This window comes from Leptonotus elevatus, chromosome 11 (assembly GCF_054856555.1).
Source record: "Leptonotus elevatus isolate MCC_2025b chromosome 11, RoL_Lele_1.0, whole genome shotgun sequence".
NCBI classification, from domain to species: Eukaryota; Metazoa; Chordata; class Actinopteri; order Syngnathiformes; family Syngnathidae; genus Leptonotus; species Leptonotus elevatus.
The window spans coordinates 20,951,567-20,966,915 of NC_141249.1; the positions used below are offsets into that span (position 1 = coordinate 20,951,567).

At 41.7% G+C, this 15,349-nt stretch overlaps 1 long non-coding RNA gene across 1 annotated transcript in view; it reads left to right on the plus strand.

Moving 5' to 3' along the window:
- Positions 1-14,459, plus strand: part of LOC147166412 (uncharacterized) — a 123,870-nt gene extending 109,411 nt beyond the window's left edge. The window contains exon 6 of the long non-coding RNA XR_015096503.1: positions 14,176-14,459. This is a non-coding gene — a long non-coding RNA (uncharacterized LOC147166412). The remainder of the gene's footprint in view (positions 1-14,175) is intronic.
- The last annotated feature ends 890 nt before the right edge of the window (positions 14,460-15,349 follow it).

Sequence of the window (15,349 nt, forward strand, 5' to 3'; positions counted from 1 at the left end):
TTCCAAAATAATGGCCTCGCCCCTAATCAAAGTCATCTTTGAGTGACTGACGCCAGAATTAGCACGGAGTGTTTCGTTAAGCTCCCCGTCCTGTCGTTTGCGTTTGGGCAAGTGATTGAATCAAAGCGGACAAATTCTCGGCGCGTGTAAAAAGCCCAAATTCCCTCGGATTGAAAGCTGGCCGTCAAACAAAAGGAGACGGCGCTGACAGTGGATACAAAGGAGGACGTCTTGGCGGAGGAATTCATCACGCCGGCTGATGTTTCTCCTTGGCACAAATGCTTGAGCGTGAGTGATGCTCGCCGCCATCCATCACAGAAGGACATCATGGACACACACGGGGGGGACGTGAGAATGCGGTGGTGGGGGGGGGGGGGGGGACTTCAGGGAGCTCATTAGCGCACCTATTAATCTGCGGTTTGACCCCGGAGAGAGCGCACCTCCAGCTAAAGGAGACGTCAGGCCGAGTCTTTCGGAGATGAAAACAAAAGCTCCCGTGGATCGCACCGGGGCTGAACAGTCGCACCGGCGCACTCCTGGCTTTTTTATGGCTGTGTTTGGAATCCGTCACTCGTTCCCTACTTCTTCATCACTGTCATGTTTACTTGTTGTCGTAGTTGCTCCGACGTTTTCGCGATACCGCTCGTGAATTTGTCTCGCGCTAGAAATCAAACAATATCCCGGAAGATACTCAAGGAACAAATAAATTATACATACACGTTTAGTAATATCAAATATTTTTAGAATCGATTATTCAATTGACTAATTAACTCATCGGATTCATTTTATGTGTTTTACAAAAACTGTTATTAACCAGGGATTGGTGTTGAATTCATACTTCGTATTTGGATAGTATATTTAAAAAAAAAAAAAAGGGGGATTGATGTACTATGTTACCGGGTCGGTCATTATTTTCCAAAGTAAAAACGGATGTTTGCAAATGTCTTATTTTGATTACACACAGAAGATATTCAGTTTTCTGTCATGAAGGACTACAGACATCACACTCTAAAAACAGTTGGGTTAAAAATAACCCAATTATGGGTCAAAAACGGACCGATCCTCCACTTGGGTCAATTTGGCCCAACTTTAAGTCAAGAAATGCATAAAACAACTCATATATATTGGTCAGATCCTTTACTTGGGTCCAAAAATGGGGTCATTTTTGTATAAAACAGCCAGAAAGTTGGATCAAAGTGACCCATAAAATCGATCGGTCAAATTTTGATCCATAACTGGGTTACTTTTGACACAACTGTTTTTATAGTGCAGTGGACAAGTACTGTTGATTTGCTGAAATCAAAGGATCTTCCCCAAACTCGCACATCTTTGCGCGAGACTTGACGGCTTTGTGATACAGCGTGGAATTCACATCATGGTATTAACTCTTTCGGGGGTTTTACTGTAATGGTGAGTGTAAAAGTGTAAAAATCACAATGAGAGTATTTCTAATTGGCGTAATTGTGAAAAGGTAAATATTTTTTTTGTTTACAAGGGTCAGAAAGTATTCTCTCTGTTTCTCATTCAAATCTTGCGGTTTGCCTTTAATGTACATATTGAAATCTATTCAACAATTAAAAAACACTGATTACAAAAATAATAATGATTTTGAGACCTGTTACGGTGCAGACCCGAGAACTCAGTGATGGAAAACAAATAACGCGCGGATACGAATTGACTTTGGACCTGGAGCTTGACGTCATAGCTTACGTCAGACGTTAGCACGCTCAGTCCTTTGTTCGTATGCTAAAAGGCTAACCGCTAGCTGTCATTTTATGTTCAGTCTATGTGTATACTGTACACCCAAGCACTCATTTTGACTTCACATGAGCGATTAGCATGCTTAGCGACGACCCGTTTGTCTTTTAGTAGGAGTTTATTTGTAACCACGGAGGAGAGGATCAAAATGGTGATATAGTGGATAAGGAGTGATCCTGAACACAGCCTCTCTCTTTTTTTTTTTTTTTCTTCAAGTAAATTATTGATACTGGGTAGGAATCTTGATGGCAAGGATGAAAAGCGTCTGGCGGACCTCTGTGTCCAAGTCACTGCGGCTTTCAAGACGAGTCCCGCCGCCTGGCTGATCCTTGCTTCAGGGCCCGCCGTCTGCCGCCCGCCCGCCCGCTCGCCCGCTCGCCCGCCTCCCTTGTTAGCGCTCTCTCGCTCGCTGGCTGTGCTGTTGAGCTCAGCACTTTGCCGAGTCAAAAACAATGTCATGCCTGCGAGGCCCTGGCGTCTCCGTGTCCTTCGCTGAGCCCTCTGCAGCGCTTCCTCACCAAAAGGTAGCAAGCGCTACTGTCAGCTTTATTTAACACAAATGATTTCAGTCTAACTTAGGGGGAAAGCCGCGGTAGGACTAAAATTAGCACGAAGGGGTTGGACAAGAGGGCAAAGCGACGGTTGTTTGTTTTAATGAATCAGGTAACAACAAACATTTTGGGCCTTTTTTTTTATCGTGCGAGGCTAGCCAAGCGCAGCTTTCATTCTTTAGGTGCTTTTCCTGCACTTTGCGTAAGGGAACATTTGCGCCGTTGTAGGATGGAATGCAGCCCACAAAGCGGCTCCCTTCATTCCCATTCAATTCAGGGCGGTGAAAGCAACCGTTGCGGAAGCAGAAATTGACTCGTTGGGGTCTGCGCAGCAAAAGTGTGTTTTTATTGCTACGCTACAAGATCTCGCCTTGCAGATGATATGCTGCCCCCCCCCCCCCATTAAAACCCTGACGTATATGATCTGACACGTGTTGCACGGATAATCCATTAGAGGGTAGTATCACCAAGCAACCTTTTCCAGCTTTTCCAGCTACCTTGCAAGATCACGCTTGTTGAGAAAGGAGAGACACCTACACATATGAACTCATTCACTCGCAGCCATTTTCACTGAAGCAACCCCCTTTGCTCCCGGCTTTTTTACTGGATTTTGACTGATTTGGCAAGGCCCACAGAATATTGTTTTCTATTGCTATCAAAAAATGGAACCTACCAAAAGAAAGATTAGTCTCTTCTTTCATCAGGAAAAAAAGTATATTTTAATCTTTTTTCGTTTTGCAGCAATTAGCATTAGAATATAGCTAAGTCTCATCATTATTCACAAATCTGTTTCAAACTGTGGGTAAATGAGATTTTTTCAACATGACCCTGGTTGATCTCTTATACTCTGCTGCCACCTGCTGGCTGTTTTTTGTAATAACTACCATAACTTCACGCATTATTTTCAGTTCAGAGGCTGCATCAAAGCCTTCTGTATGCTCTAGCAACATAAAAAACGTGTAAATACGTCTTTGGGAGCATGGTAATACTTAAAATAGAACCTATTTATACGTTTTTGAGAGCAAAGGAGTTAAGTGGCCCAACTAAAACCATCAGTTCTTTCAGATTTTTGGAAATGCTAATATGATTGATATGTCTCTTTATTATTATATTTGTGACAGTTAGAAATGTACGAATTTAAAGCATTGTGACCGGATGTATTAAATATGACATAAATCAAAAGTCATATGAGGTTGATTTTCAAAACAAAAAAACAAAAACAATTGTTTCTTCAAAATGACTAATAAATACTCTATTTAAAAATAATCTGAATTTTCTCTCAATATATATTTCATGGTTGAGGCTTTATAGGATTAATATACTGTGTTTTTAAGAAGATAATGAATATGCTTGGGTGTTTGGTCTCTGAGAATTAGGTTGAACTCGGAAGCATTTTTCACTCCGTTTTGTGCGTGTGCGTGTGCGTGCGTGCGTGCGTGCGTGTGTGGTTAAAGTTCGACTTGCGTGAATTTCGAGACATTTGAACTCCGGGGTTCCACTATATAGGAAAAAGACGAAAAATCATTTCCACAATCGACCCATTTACACAGCAGACCCGCATGATTCCTTCAAGTTGAACAAAAGGAGGATCGCGGTCAGATTGCCTGGTTTCAATTTAGCATTCGAGCTGAAGCGAAAGCTCAAACCGGCCCGGCGTGGTATTGATGTTTTTCCCAGAGAAGGCAGTGTTGAAGGTTGGTTGTATTTGAGGTCAGGCGGGTTGTGTGCAGGTGGCGGCTTAAGAAACGACACCGCCGCTGCTGCTGCGACTGTGATTGCGCCTTTGATTTCCCCCTCAGATGTCTGCAAAAGGACACTTATACATATTTCAAGGCCCAAGAGTCCACAAAGGGAAAAAGGCAGCTTTGAAATAAACAAAAGTCCCTCACCTACACTTCATCTCAGATGGCCCTGAGAAAAACGGCGGCCGGACGAGAACCGGCATAGCGGCGGCTTGTCCCGAGTGTCGTCCGCCGGTGCCGTGACCCCCATCTTTTTGCCTGACGGAAAAGCCTCGGCGGAGTCCATCTGCGCTCGGCTTTTTGAGTCGGGCCAAGAGGCGCTATCGCTAGCATTAAGTTGATTAAAGTGCTCGCCCTCCAAATGCCAGATGAAAGCGGCGAGCGCACTCAGCCCAGGTCGACAAAAGAGCAAATCGTACGTCAGCTGAAGCAATCCAAAGCTTCTCTGCCAAATCATCTCTAATTGGACCTTTCTTCCTCCCAGCCAGCTGAAAAGAAAGCCAGCGCTGATACTTTGTTTGAATGTCATGTCAATCTTGCCAATTTCCATGAAAAGCTTTCAATAGGTTCCCTTTTGAACGTTTGAGACGATCGTTACTTTGTTTTAATAAAACAAGTGACGACAAGAGTGGAGAGTTCTGACATGAAATTGACATGACAACGGAGATATATTTATGAAACATGATTAGTGACACTCGAGACGAAATAATGCCAGTTATTTTGTTTAAATAAACCACATGATGAAAACCTGATGAAAAACATGATGAATGTCATGTCATGAGTTTACCAATGAGATTGAACATATATTTACATTTGAAGATGAGAATGAATCGCAGTTACTTTATATTATTAACCGCCCCTCCCCCCCACCAAAGTCAAAGTGAGTTCTTCTAAATGAACATGCAAATAGCGACATTGTTTAGACAAGTTGATCACCGTTACGTTGCCTTTATGAGCCATTTGAAAAGTTTTGTGTTCATGAGTCACAATACAACTAGTAATAATGACGCTGTTCAAAAAAATGGTTACTTTGTTTTCACAAACCGCATACTGTAGCAACAACCTTGGAAAGTGAACATGTTATTTGCACTGATTTACAAATTATTTGAACTGTAAAATGTATGAAGAATGGCACTGTACATAAAACGACAGTTGCCTTAACTTTGTTTTAATGAACCATGTGATTACAATCTTGGCTAGAGAACTTAATCTTTTGCGCTTATGACACTCCATAAAGTTATATTCATCCACAGAGACGCTGTCCAAATGAGCCATTCACTGTGACTTTGTATTAATGAACCATGTGACCAGAACCATGGATTGTAAATCGGAACGTGTTTTGTGTTCACAACTGGCAGACAAGAAAAAATAGCATGTATGTTCCATCCATCTGTTTTCTGCTGCTTCGTGGTAATGTTGTTTTCATAAATCAAGTCATGAAATCCTCATTTCGTGAATGCAGTGACTCACAGTAAGGGTATATTTGTATACAAAAATTGACAATGTCCGGACAAGAGCCGATCATTACTTTATTTAAATGAACCACCTTAGATAGTAAATATAAAGTTTTTTACAAGTCGGTGTATTAATGTCACCTAATGAATTTGAATCTCGTCTTGTCGTTCTTTTCTTTCTCGCTTTGTGACTATTATATGCCGTTGCGATATACGAATAGCAACGCCAGAAAACAGCCAATTGCGCTAACTTTGTGTTATTATAGCACCGACGGCAATATTACCAATACTCGAAGAAATACGTGTGTCCTTTTATCCAGCAATGTTAATCTTTGTATTCTTCAAGCAATGAAAACATCAAATATGTCATGTTGTTGATTTTGCCACTACGTTTAGTTTTGTTTTAACCGACAAAAAAAAAGTCGCGACACCGCCGAGCCCCCAGACGGGAGCCGACGCTAGCCAAGATGAAAGTCAACGAGCGCACTCAGCCGATGTCGACAAAAGCGCAACGAATAATACGCCCGACGAAGGCAACCCAAAGCCTCTTTGGCAAATCATCTCTAATTGGACCTTTTCTTCCCCGTCGACTTAGCCGCCATTCTACCTTTTTCAAAGCCTCCTTTTGAGAGCGGCCTACTCCAACCAAGTGACCATTAGCTTCGTGTACGATGTTACAGTAGCGCAAAAAAAAAAGAAAAAAAAAAGGCATTAGATAATGAAAGTGCGCTTCTCTCACAATGCAAGTCAAAGGCAGGCAGATGGCGGAATGAAGAAAAGAGCGTGTTGTTGTTGTTATGCAGGAAATGATCAGGACGTGACAGCACTTTGCTTTCAGGTAATCTATTCCCATAATTGTCACGCCAGATGCCGTCCCCTCTTTAACCATCAAACCCACCCACTCCCCCCCCCCCTCCTTCGCCGCTACCCCCTACCAGTCCCGCCGAGGAGGTGTCACGCGAGCATTACGTCTTGCGGAACACACTCGGCGAAGCGTCGACAGGAGCTTTGACAGCGCCGTTGCCAGCAAAACAAACAAAAAGCTCGGGCACTTAAGCAGCTGATCAATGCCTGTTCCAGGATTTTTTTTGTCAAATGACGACGTTTCTTAGCTCAGAAGAGGTGCCAAGCGCGCTCCAAATTAGCCTTCAAGAGCGACTCTCGGCACGCCGGTAAATAAAGGGCCGGCATAAATTACCTTTTGCGTGTCAATCCTCTGCTTTTTTTATTTATTTATTTTTTTTGGTCTTTTTGTTAGCGTGTCGCTTATTCGTCTCGCTGGCGGGACGAGATGAAATGAAAGTCGTCGGCGCGACTACCGGCGGCGGCGGCGGCGCTCGGCTGACGCTTGCAAACGATTGGCTGGCCCGGGCTCGTGTTGTGCGGGATGCAGCCAAAACTTTGGCCGCTGGAGGAGGAGACAGGTGGTGTTTATGCAGATGAATGAGCGCATTACGCCGCCTGCGCTGCCTCCCCCTGCTTGAAACATTAGCGTTTCAAATGTGACACATCAGATCTTCGTCTCCCGCGCTAGCTAGCCGCCTGCCGGCTGATGTTTGGCGCATACGGAGGACGGCGTGTTCGACATCAGTACCTTGTAACCAGCGAGCAATCATCCACCAATTAGTCTTATCTAATTGGACCTCTTGGCAGAGAGTTGGATGTCATTGACCTCAATTAGACCTCAGTGAATCCTGGCTTTTTTTTTTTGTAGGAGCTAAGCACCGTGAACTGATGTACAAAATAGTGTTAATTTCATCAAGGAAAAGGAAACAAAAAATCATTTCGTCAGCACACATTTTTCACCGGATTAAAACGAGACTAAAACCCTCGTCGACTAATGACGAGATGAAAATGTACTTCACTTAAGAAACACTGGACTAAAATCTACGGACATTTTAGTTCATGAACAAAAACGAGACAGAAATTATTTCATTTGATCAAATCTTGTCTGCTCGTCTGCCACTGTTACACCGTCACGTGACACACAAACATGCAGCTAGCGAGTGCAACATGCACAAGCACATGGGACAGACAGGTGGTTGAGTCGCGGTACAAGATTTTGAATCCCTGTATTTTTTTTTATCAGCAGATTACGTTGAACATTTCAGATTTAAAAACTATTTCACATCAAATTTTCTCTCATCTTTTTTGGCTGAAAAACAATGACATATACAACAAGTGGCTACTATGGCTCCATGCTATGAGCTAGTAAATTAGCCACTATTAGTTAGCAGTCGGATTAACATTATTGTTGGAATGTTATAGACGTTGGATTAACTTTTTTACTGATTTAGTCCTAGTCGTTGTTTATTAATAAGGTTTTTAGTCTAGTCTAGTCTAGCCTAGTTTTAGTGAAAAATGTGTGTAGACAAAATTATTTTTGCTTACTTTTTTGTAATTAACACGACTTCACATTTACTGTACGTCGAAAAAGAGCACGCGTGGACAAGGGTCTGCTACGGGGAAAAAAAATCTCGTCGGCCATATTTGTTTCCATATTTAGCGGCGTATTTGTTTCCACATTTGGCCTTGAGTTTGCCGTGGAAAGAAGAGCAGACGGGCGATGAAAGACACGACTGATGTGAGCACGCAGATTGGACGGGACATTTATGGACTGCGGGCCACGACTCGATGAAATGTTTGCTCCACTTTGTCCGGGCGACACTCGGCGCTGTGGGTGCCGCACTAAAGTCTCCATTGTCTGAGTCAACTTGACCTGACCTAGCTGGTTAAGCTGCGGCATTGTGCGCAGCAAATCGCTTCAACCACGGGGGGGTGCGCTTTGTGTGGCTGCGGGCACAATAACGCATAAGCATCGCTAATGCGCAGAAAGACCAGTTTTGTCTGCGTATTTTATTTGCGGCTAGCTGAGGAAACACAATAGTCCGTGTAACATTGTCTCCTTATCCACTTGGAAACACGGGTTTTTGTTGGTGCTTTTCTCACCACTTTGTACGGAGCCCCGGACATGACATGATCAAAAATGTCATTGTGGCTGCAATATACAGTAGTGTGAGTATCCTGTGCCTCAAATTGACTTTAGAAGCCACCAAATACAAAATGGTGAATTACGTGCACACAAAATGAAATTCTCATTTGTGGCCACGAAACGGGTATAACGCCCCCACAAAATGCTAATGTGTGTCTTCCAAATGCCTTTTTTCCCCCGCAAATTGCTCATCTGTGACCACAAAACACTCTCATCTTTGGCCATGACATATTCAATTGCGGCTAGGACAACAAAATACTAATTTGCACATTTAAATAGTTATATCAGATGCACAAAATATAGATTCGTGGCCACAAATGCACACAAAATGATCATTTGTGACCACGAAATAGGTATATTGTATGAGTGAAATGCTAGTTTGGGTCCACAAAGTAGCGCACCAAATTTTTGAATTATATATCATTGTCATGAAGAAGTTTGGTGGTCTGGATTTGCAAATTAAGCACAATTTTGCTAAAATACCTCGCAATTATTAGTGTTATATGAAATATCTAAAACTAAAAACTAAACTGAAACTACAGCTTGGGTTTATAAAACTAATTTGAGTGAAAATAGCCTTTGTTTTCGTCTTTTTTGAATAATGTAAAATGTCGTTATATTTCAGTATTGCCGTACGTTCGTCCAAAAAATAATGCATTGACAAATACTCCATAGATTAAAAAAACTAATACTAAAACTGAAGTGAAAAAAAAATGTGACCTCATATTAGATATATGGAAAATAAATTATGAAGCAAAATCCAGCCGTTTTTATCCATCTCGTGGGGCGGCCATTTTGCCACTTGCTGTCGCCTGATATATTGATGATATCAATGTTGCTCAGGGCTCAGGCAACGACCAATCACAGCTCACCTGTTTTCTGAAGCTGAGCTGTGATTGGTTGTTAAGACCTGTGCAACTGTGATGTAATTTTCACTCGACAGCAAGTGGCAAAATGGCCGCCTCCTGATATTGATTTAAAAAAAAAATACTGCTGGATTTTGCTATTTAACTCATATTCCGCTAACATAATATTAACCACAATACCGTATTTAGACTAGTGGGCGGCCTAGAACATGTTGTCAATAACTTTTTGGGGGGTTGACTTCCCCTTACATTGATAAAAACAGAACATGAAATACAAACTGACTATAATGAAAAATCCCAAACTATTATGATAACCAGTGGCCACAAATGAGTGCTTTGGCGCCACAAATGACAACCAACCAGCATTATGTGCACACGTTATATCGATTATTGAAGGCGCAATTTCAAACCTCATGTTTGGGGCTTGGTAACTGCACTTTCTCAGATGCAAACGCCAAGCGTGCGCGTCTTCAGCAGCACTTAGCGCCTCGGCAGGCCCGGGCTCGCACAGCGCGAGTCTTCACACCCGTCTCGCCGAGTCCAAAAAATGCAATTAAGCGCAACGCCGGCGCCGCCAAAACAAAAACAACATGACCGAAGTGAGGTTAACATCTTTTGTTTGATCTGACGTTGGTTTCTGTTTAGACACCGCCATCTTTTTTCCAAAGGTGATGTTGAATTTCATTCGCACGCTTCGCGCCGACAACGAATTTCATCTCGGACGACTTTCCACTGTGAATGATGAATGCGACATCTTGTCCACCATTGTTGGGTCAAGTTACTCAAAAGAGTTTCTTTAGCAATTTTGTCCAAATGAGCTTTAAGGTGAGAGCGCTGCTTTGTCAAATTGCGTATGTTAATCTATGAAGAAATTAACAATTTAATGAGTATTTTCTTCCCGGTGGATTATTTGAAACTGCTCCATGCAAAATGCCTTCCAAAAAAAAACCTTTTAAAACTTTTGTTTTTGTTTACAAACTTTCATGGTTTTCCCATACTTGTTTGTGGTTTTCCCATAGCAAGCGCAGCCACAAATAGCTTTTTTTTTTCCCCCTTCCTATATTCTTCTGGATGTCATCAGCCTGCCGCCTAATTACAGGCGGCGTCCTGCCCGCCAGCCAGCACCTTATCCTCGCCATGAACCGCGCTAACACTAATTGTTCCGTTACATCAACAATACACCGTCGTCAGAAGAACAAAAGAAGGCGAAGAAGAAAAAGAAGAGCGGTAGAGACGAACTTGACACGCTAATTTTCATTAACCCCGATCTCTGGGCGCTTTCATCATCCGCCGCCCTCCTCCTCCTCCTCTTCCTCATCCTCATCTTCCTCCTCGCTGGCGAAGAACTCAAATTATGCACGAGCGCCGCGGCTACGGCTAATTATCCAAAGAGTTCCTCATTAGGCCATTTCCAATCCCACCTTAGATCAACACTTACTCCGACCTGGGGGGAATTCTCCCGTTCCCAGCAGCGGTTAAACAAACAATCAGTGCGAAGGATCAGGTGTGGCACTCGGAGAGGAGCCGGAAGAAGCTCCGGGTAAACAACTGCTCGTCTCCAGCACCCTGACGTCGACGCTAGCTGGCTTCCATTTCTCTCTCTGCTCGGGTCAGGAAGTTGCAGAAAGGGGGGGGTAAGAAATGGACGCCACAACTACGATAAACTCAAAATCAAGGGCAAGCTATTCCCGCCACAGTTATTGACGTTGATGTTCTATTTAATCTATTAGCTGCATCACAGCGCAGCTTGGTTTTTCAAATTTGCACTCTGAGAACCCAACAACTGATAGGATTATCACTTGCACTTTGGAATTTCTTGGGAGATGATATTATTATATTGGGTCTATCTTTAACACTGCCTTAAACATAACTTGAGCAACTACACAGGGGAACAATTTGAGAAAAAAAAATGATGCTTATTAAAACTAAAACTGACTGTCAGGTCGTTTTTTTCTCCATAGCTTAAACTCTAGATCAGCAAAATTGCACTGATTAGCTAAAGTACGACTGTAGTAAGAGCAGCTGATTAAGACGGGGCTCATCCAAAGCTATGTAGCAACTTGCTTGTGCAGTCACAATTGAGACGGTGCTCTAAGTGGTGTCACGACGACCAATATCTGCAGACAGGAAGCTAGCATAGTACACTGTTGTGAGTTCTATTTCTGTTGATGCTGTTTTTTTCGTTTTCAAAACTTGTAAATATTCTATTTTTAGTATTTTACTCGCATACACATTTATTTCCTGTTTTTTAAAGAGAATGGGGTTCCTATAGCGGAAAAATTCGAAAAACTGAGATCCGTTTTGGATTCCGCATCCAAAAATGAGTCCAAACTAGTTGTCAGACATAACTCAAGAAAAATTGTGAGTGCTATCGTTACATTTTGTACTATCAAAGGTTGCGAATGTGTTGAGCAAAGCATTAACGCACTTCCTGACTGGAACATTGAGAACCATTTTATAACACCTAAGATCAGGGATGGAAATTGCCCATACCTTTTGGGCAGAGTGAGAGACATAAAATGAGACCGATCCCAGAAGGTCTGACTCCCTTTTATGATTTCCGGCGTTGTATCACAGTCAACTCATTCACGGTCTGTTCGTTGAATCCTTCCACGAGAACTGGAAAAACTACGAAATGGACCAGTACATGTAACATGTTCCTAATAAATACATGGGATGTGACACAATTAGACATTTATTACAGTTAATCCCCAATTGTTGTGACTTCCTGTTGCTAAGTCCTTGCGCTAACCAACTTGAAAATATAGAAGTTTGACGTTAATAGGGCACAAAGTTTGACATTTTCGTGTCTGGCAAACAGGAAGTAGAAAAATCACCAACAGTCGCAATTCCCAAATATGAAATCCTTACGATAGATATTCAGACATTTGACATTTTTGTGGTCTTTTCTGCAGTGTTTTATTTTGTGATGACGCTAACAATAGGAATGAAAAGGCTTGACTGTCGCAGATTCTTTGAAGTACTCAACTATTAATGTAAGCTAACTGATTTGATCCTGTTCGAGTTTCACGACAAATCTTCAGTGTTTGAATTGGGCGGTTTTGCCGCAAACAGTAAAGAAAGTTTGGACTTTTGCAAATCCTAACGACTTTATCATTAATCTGATTTTTTTATTTTATTTATGTTTTTACATTTTCTTTGCAAAATTTGTCATTTGGCCGAGCCTTTGAACTTTGTGGTTCTTACGCTATCTGGTTCCAGAACAAATCTAAAAAGCGACCTTCCTCTACAATTTTCCAAATACTAAGACATTTAACGGCAGACAAGCTACACTTGTGATTGAGCATATTTGAAGTTGGATGTTGTCTTGATTTTTATCGCCTGCAGATCCCGTCAGTGTTCTTGGTGGACTTGTGCCAAAAAACGGCTTGGCGGCGGAACGTTAGCAATTAGCAGCTAGCTTGCAGAAGTAAACAACACAGTTGCGATGCGCAGGAAATCACACGAGCGAGCAGCGAAAAGACAAACGAGGTTGGCATTCGAGGGTGGATGGAAACGATCCCAAATGCTAATTTTGAGTCTTTTGTGCCAAGATAGTTTGCCAGGAAGATCCTCCTGGTTCTTTGACATCAAAACAGGATTGACACCGTGGCTCTTGACGCACAATTCCGATGAATTGCCTTTACGTCAGTAAATCCATATTTGATGTGACGAGTTAGTTAGGCATACTTATGACCACGAGGGAGTTTCAATTAGCTCCTTAGCTAACGTTGTCAAAGTTGACCATTGTTTGGTTGTGAAATGTTAGCAGTTAGCACGTGCTGCAGCGGTTGTCTTTGTTTATGGAACGTGGCCATTTTGGTTCATCGATGGTGACTACAAAGTCGCAGCTTTCTAATGTGACTGAAAAAGAAATCTACTTGAAAATATTGTGAAGTTTGTCGTTTTTTCTGTGGCAAAAATTTTAGAGTCTTCTATCATAGTTTTGCTCTGTTTCTGGAATTTGGTGGATTTGGTTAAATGATGGCAGGCGATGGCAGCCTTTTAATATGACCGCCTTTGAATTAGTAATTGGTGAGGACCAAAGCCTGGTATCATTATGGTGCCGGTATCGAGTAGTGTTGAAGGATGCTCACTGACACCAGCCACTGATACTTCAGACAAAAAAAATTCTGATCTTGAGTAAGTCCTCATTGCCAGTAGTTGGTAGTTTGCCAGTAGTTTGCGTCCGAAACACTGAACGTTTTTTTTTTTTTTTTTTATGTATCATAATTAGTCTACTATTGGTATCGGTGCTCGGTATCTATGAGTACTCAAAAGTGAATACTCGTACGGGTATTGGTGGGGGAAAAAGTGGCATCGAAGATTTTTACGCTTTTAAAGTTCTTACTTGAACTCTTCTGACGTTTGCCATTTTCCAGTTGCAAAACGTTAGCATCTTAGCGCTTTCGGTTGGCGTAAGTAATGGGGGCGGCCGACGCTCCTCAGCGCGCTGACCAATGGCAGCCTTTTGATGTGCCGTGGCTCGTCAGCCTTCATCCTTCCTCCTCCCCCTCCCGGCGTCGGGGTGTCATCGCGTCGGCGTTCCGCCAAACGGCAGCAGAACGCGCGGCAGGGCTGTCATTTCAAAATGGGACGGCGTCAGATCTGTTACTTTAACCTTGAAGCAATTAGCCACGGCTGAGCCGTAATGAATCCTGACATCACTCCGCTGTGATGAAACCTCTAATTGCTCTGCGGGAGGAAGAAAAAATGAAGCTTTTGACATCGCTGCTGACAGACGTTTTTTTTTTTTTTCTCTCCATCCTCCTCCATCCCTTGTTGGCGGTTGGCCCGGTTGCAACTTGAAAGCAAGCCGAGCCTCGGTGCCATCAGCTGTCCCGTCGCATGACAAAGACGACGACGGCGAGGCAAACTGGCTGCTTTCGCCCAAATGATGAGGCCCGTTTAAGGCGCCATGATGGACGCCATCGCTCAGAAGAGCAGCTCGCTGGCCGCCCGCCCACCCGCCATCCTCGCCGGGCCTCAAAAGTCAACGCCGTCTGACTCTTTTTTTTCTTTCTGCGCAGACTGTTTTAGAATATTTGTGCGCAGAAGCATCAGGGAAATACGCTGAATTAAAAATACTAAGTTGATGCGCGAGGTGATCGTTTGATCGTCACGTCTGCTTTTGATTAGTCAGGCCTGATGTGGCTTTGATGAGCGTCATGGCTGACTGAGATGGAGAATCATTTATTCAACCTAATACTTTTTTTTTTATCCAAATGGATGACAAACACACCTAGATTTTTTTTATGTGATAGATTACAATAAAATGTAAAATATACATGTTAAAAAATCAAATTTTATGAAAGTACTTTTCAAGTGGAGACATGAATGGCGTTATAATTAAAAGGTTAAAATTTTAATAATATTTTAATATTGTACCTTTTAAATCACACCATTTGAAATAACTGAAAAAAAAGTGACTTAGTTATTTTTTATATATATATATTATTTTAAAAAGAGGCCATTAAAATTAAATCTTAATTGAATTAATAAAAGTTTAATTAGTCTGAAAATTTTAAATATATGTAATGAAATAAAAAGAAAATACAATTTTATAGGTATGCATTTTTTAGCTTATAAAATAACAATACATGTTTCACTCAAACTCTTAATTAGGCCATTTAAATCATAATTTTTTTTTTATCATAATGAAGTAAACAAATTTAAAAATTACATTTTAACTCTATTATAAGTTCAATTCTCAAAACAGATAAATTGGAAATTTGTTATTTAATTTTTTTTTTAAATAACTATACACAATCCTAATTGCAATGGGGAAAATAAATAAAAATGTTTTTCTTACACATTTTAAAAATGTAGTTAGAATGTGTGACATACTTTTCAACAGGCTTTAAGTTACAAAAAAAAGAAAAAAGAAGTACCAGTAGTCATTTTTAAGTTATTGGATTTAAGATGAAAAAAAAAAACAATCTCAAGGATAACGTTTGCCAGCATCGTTTCTTCCGTTTGAACGTCT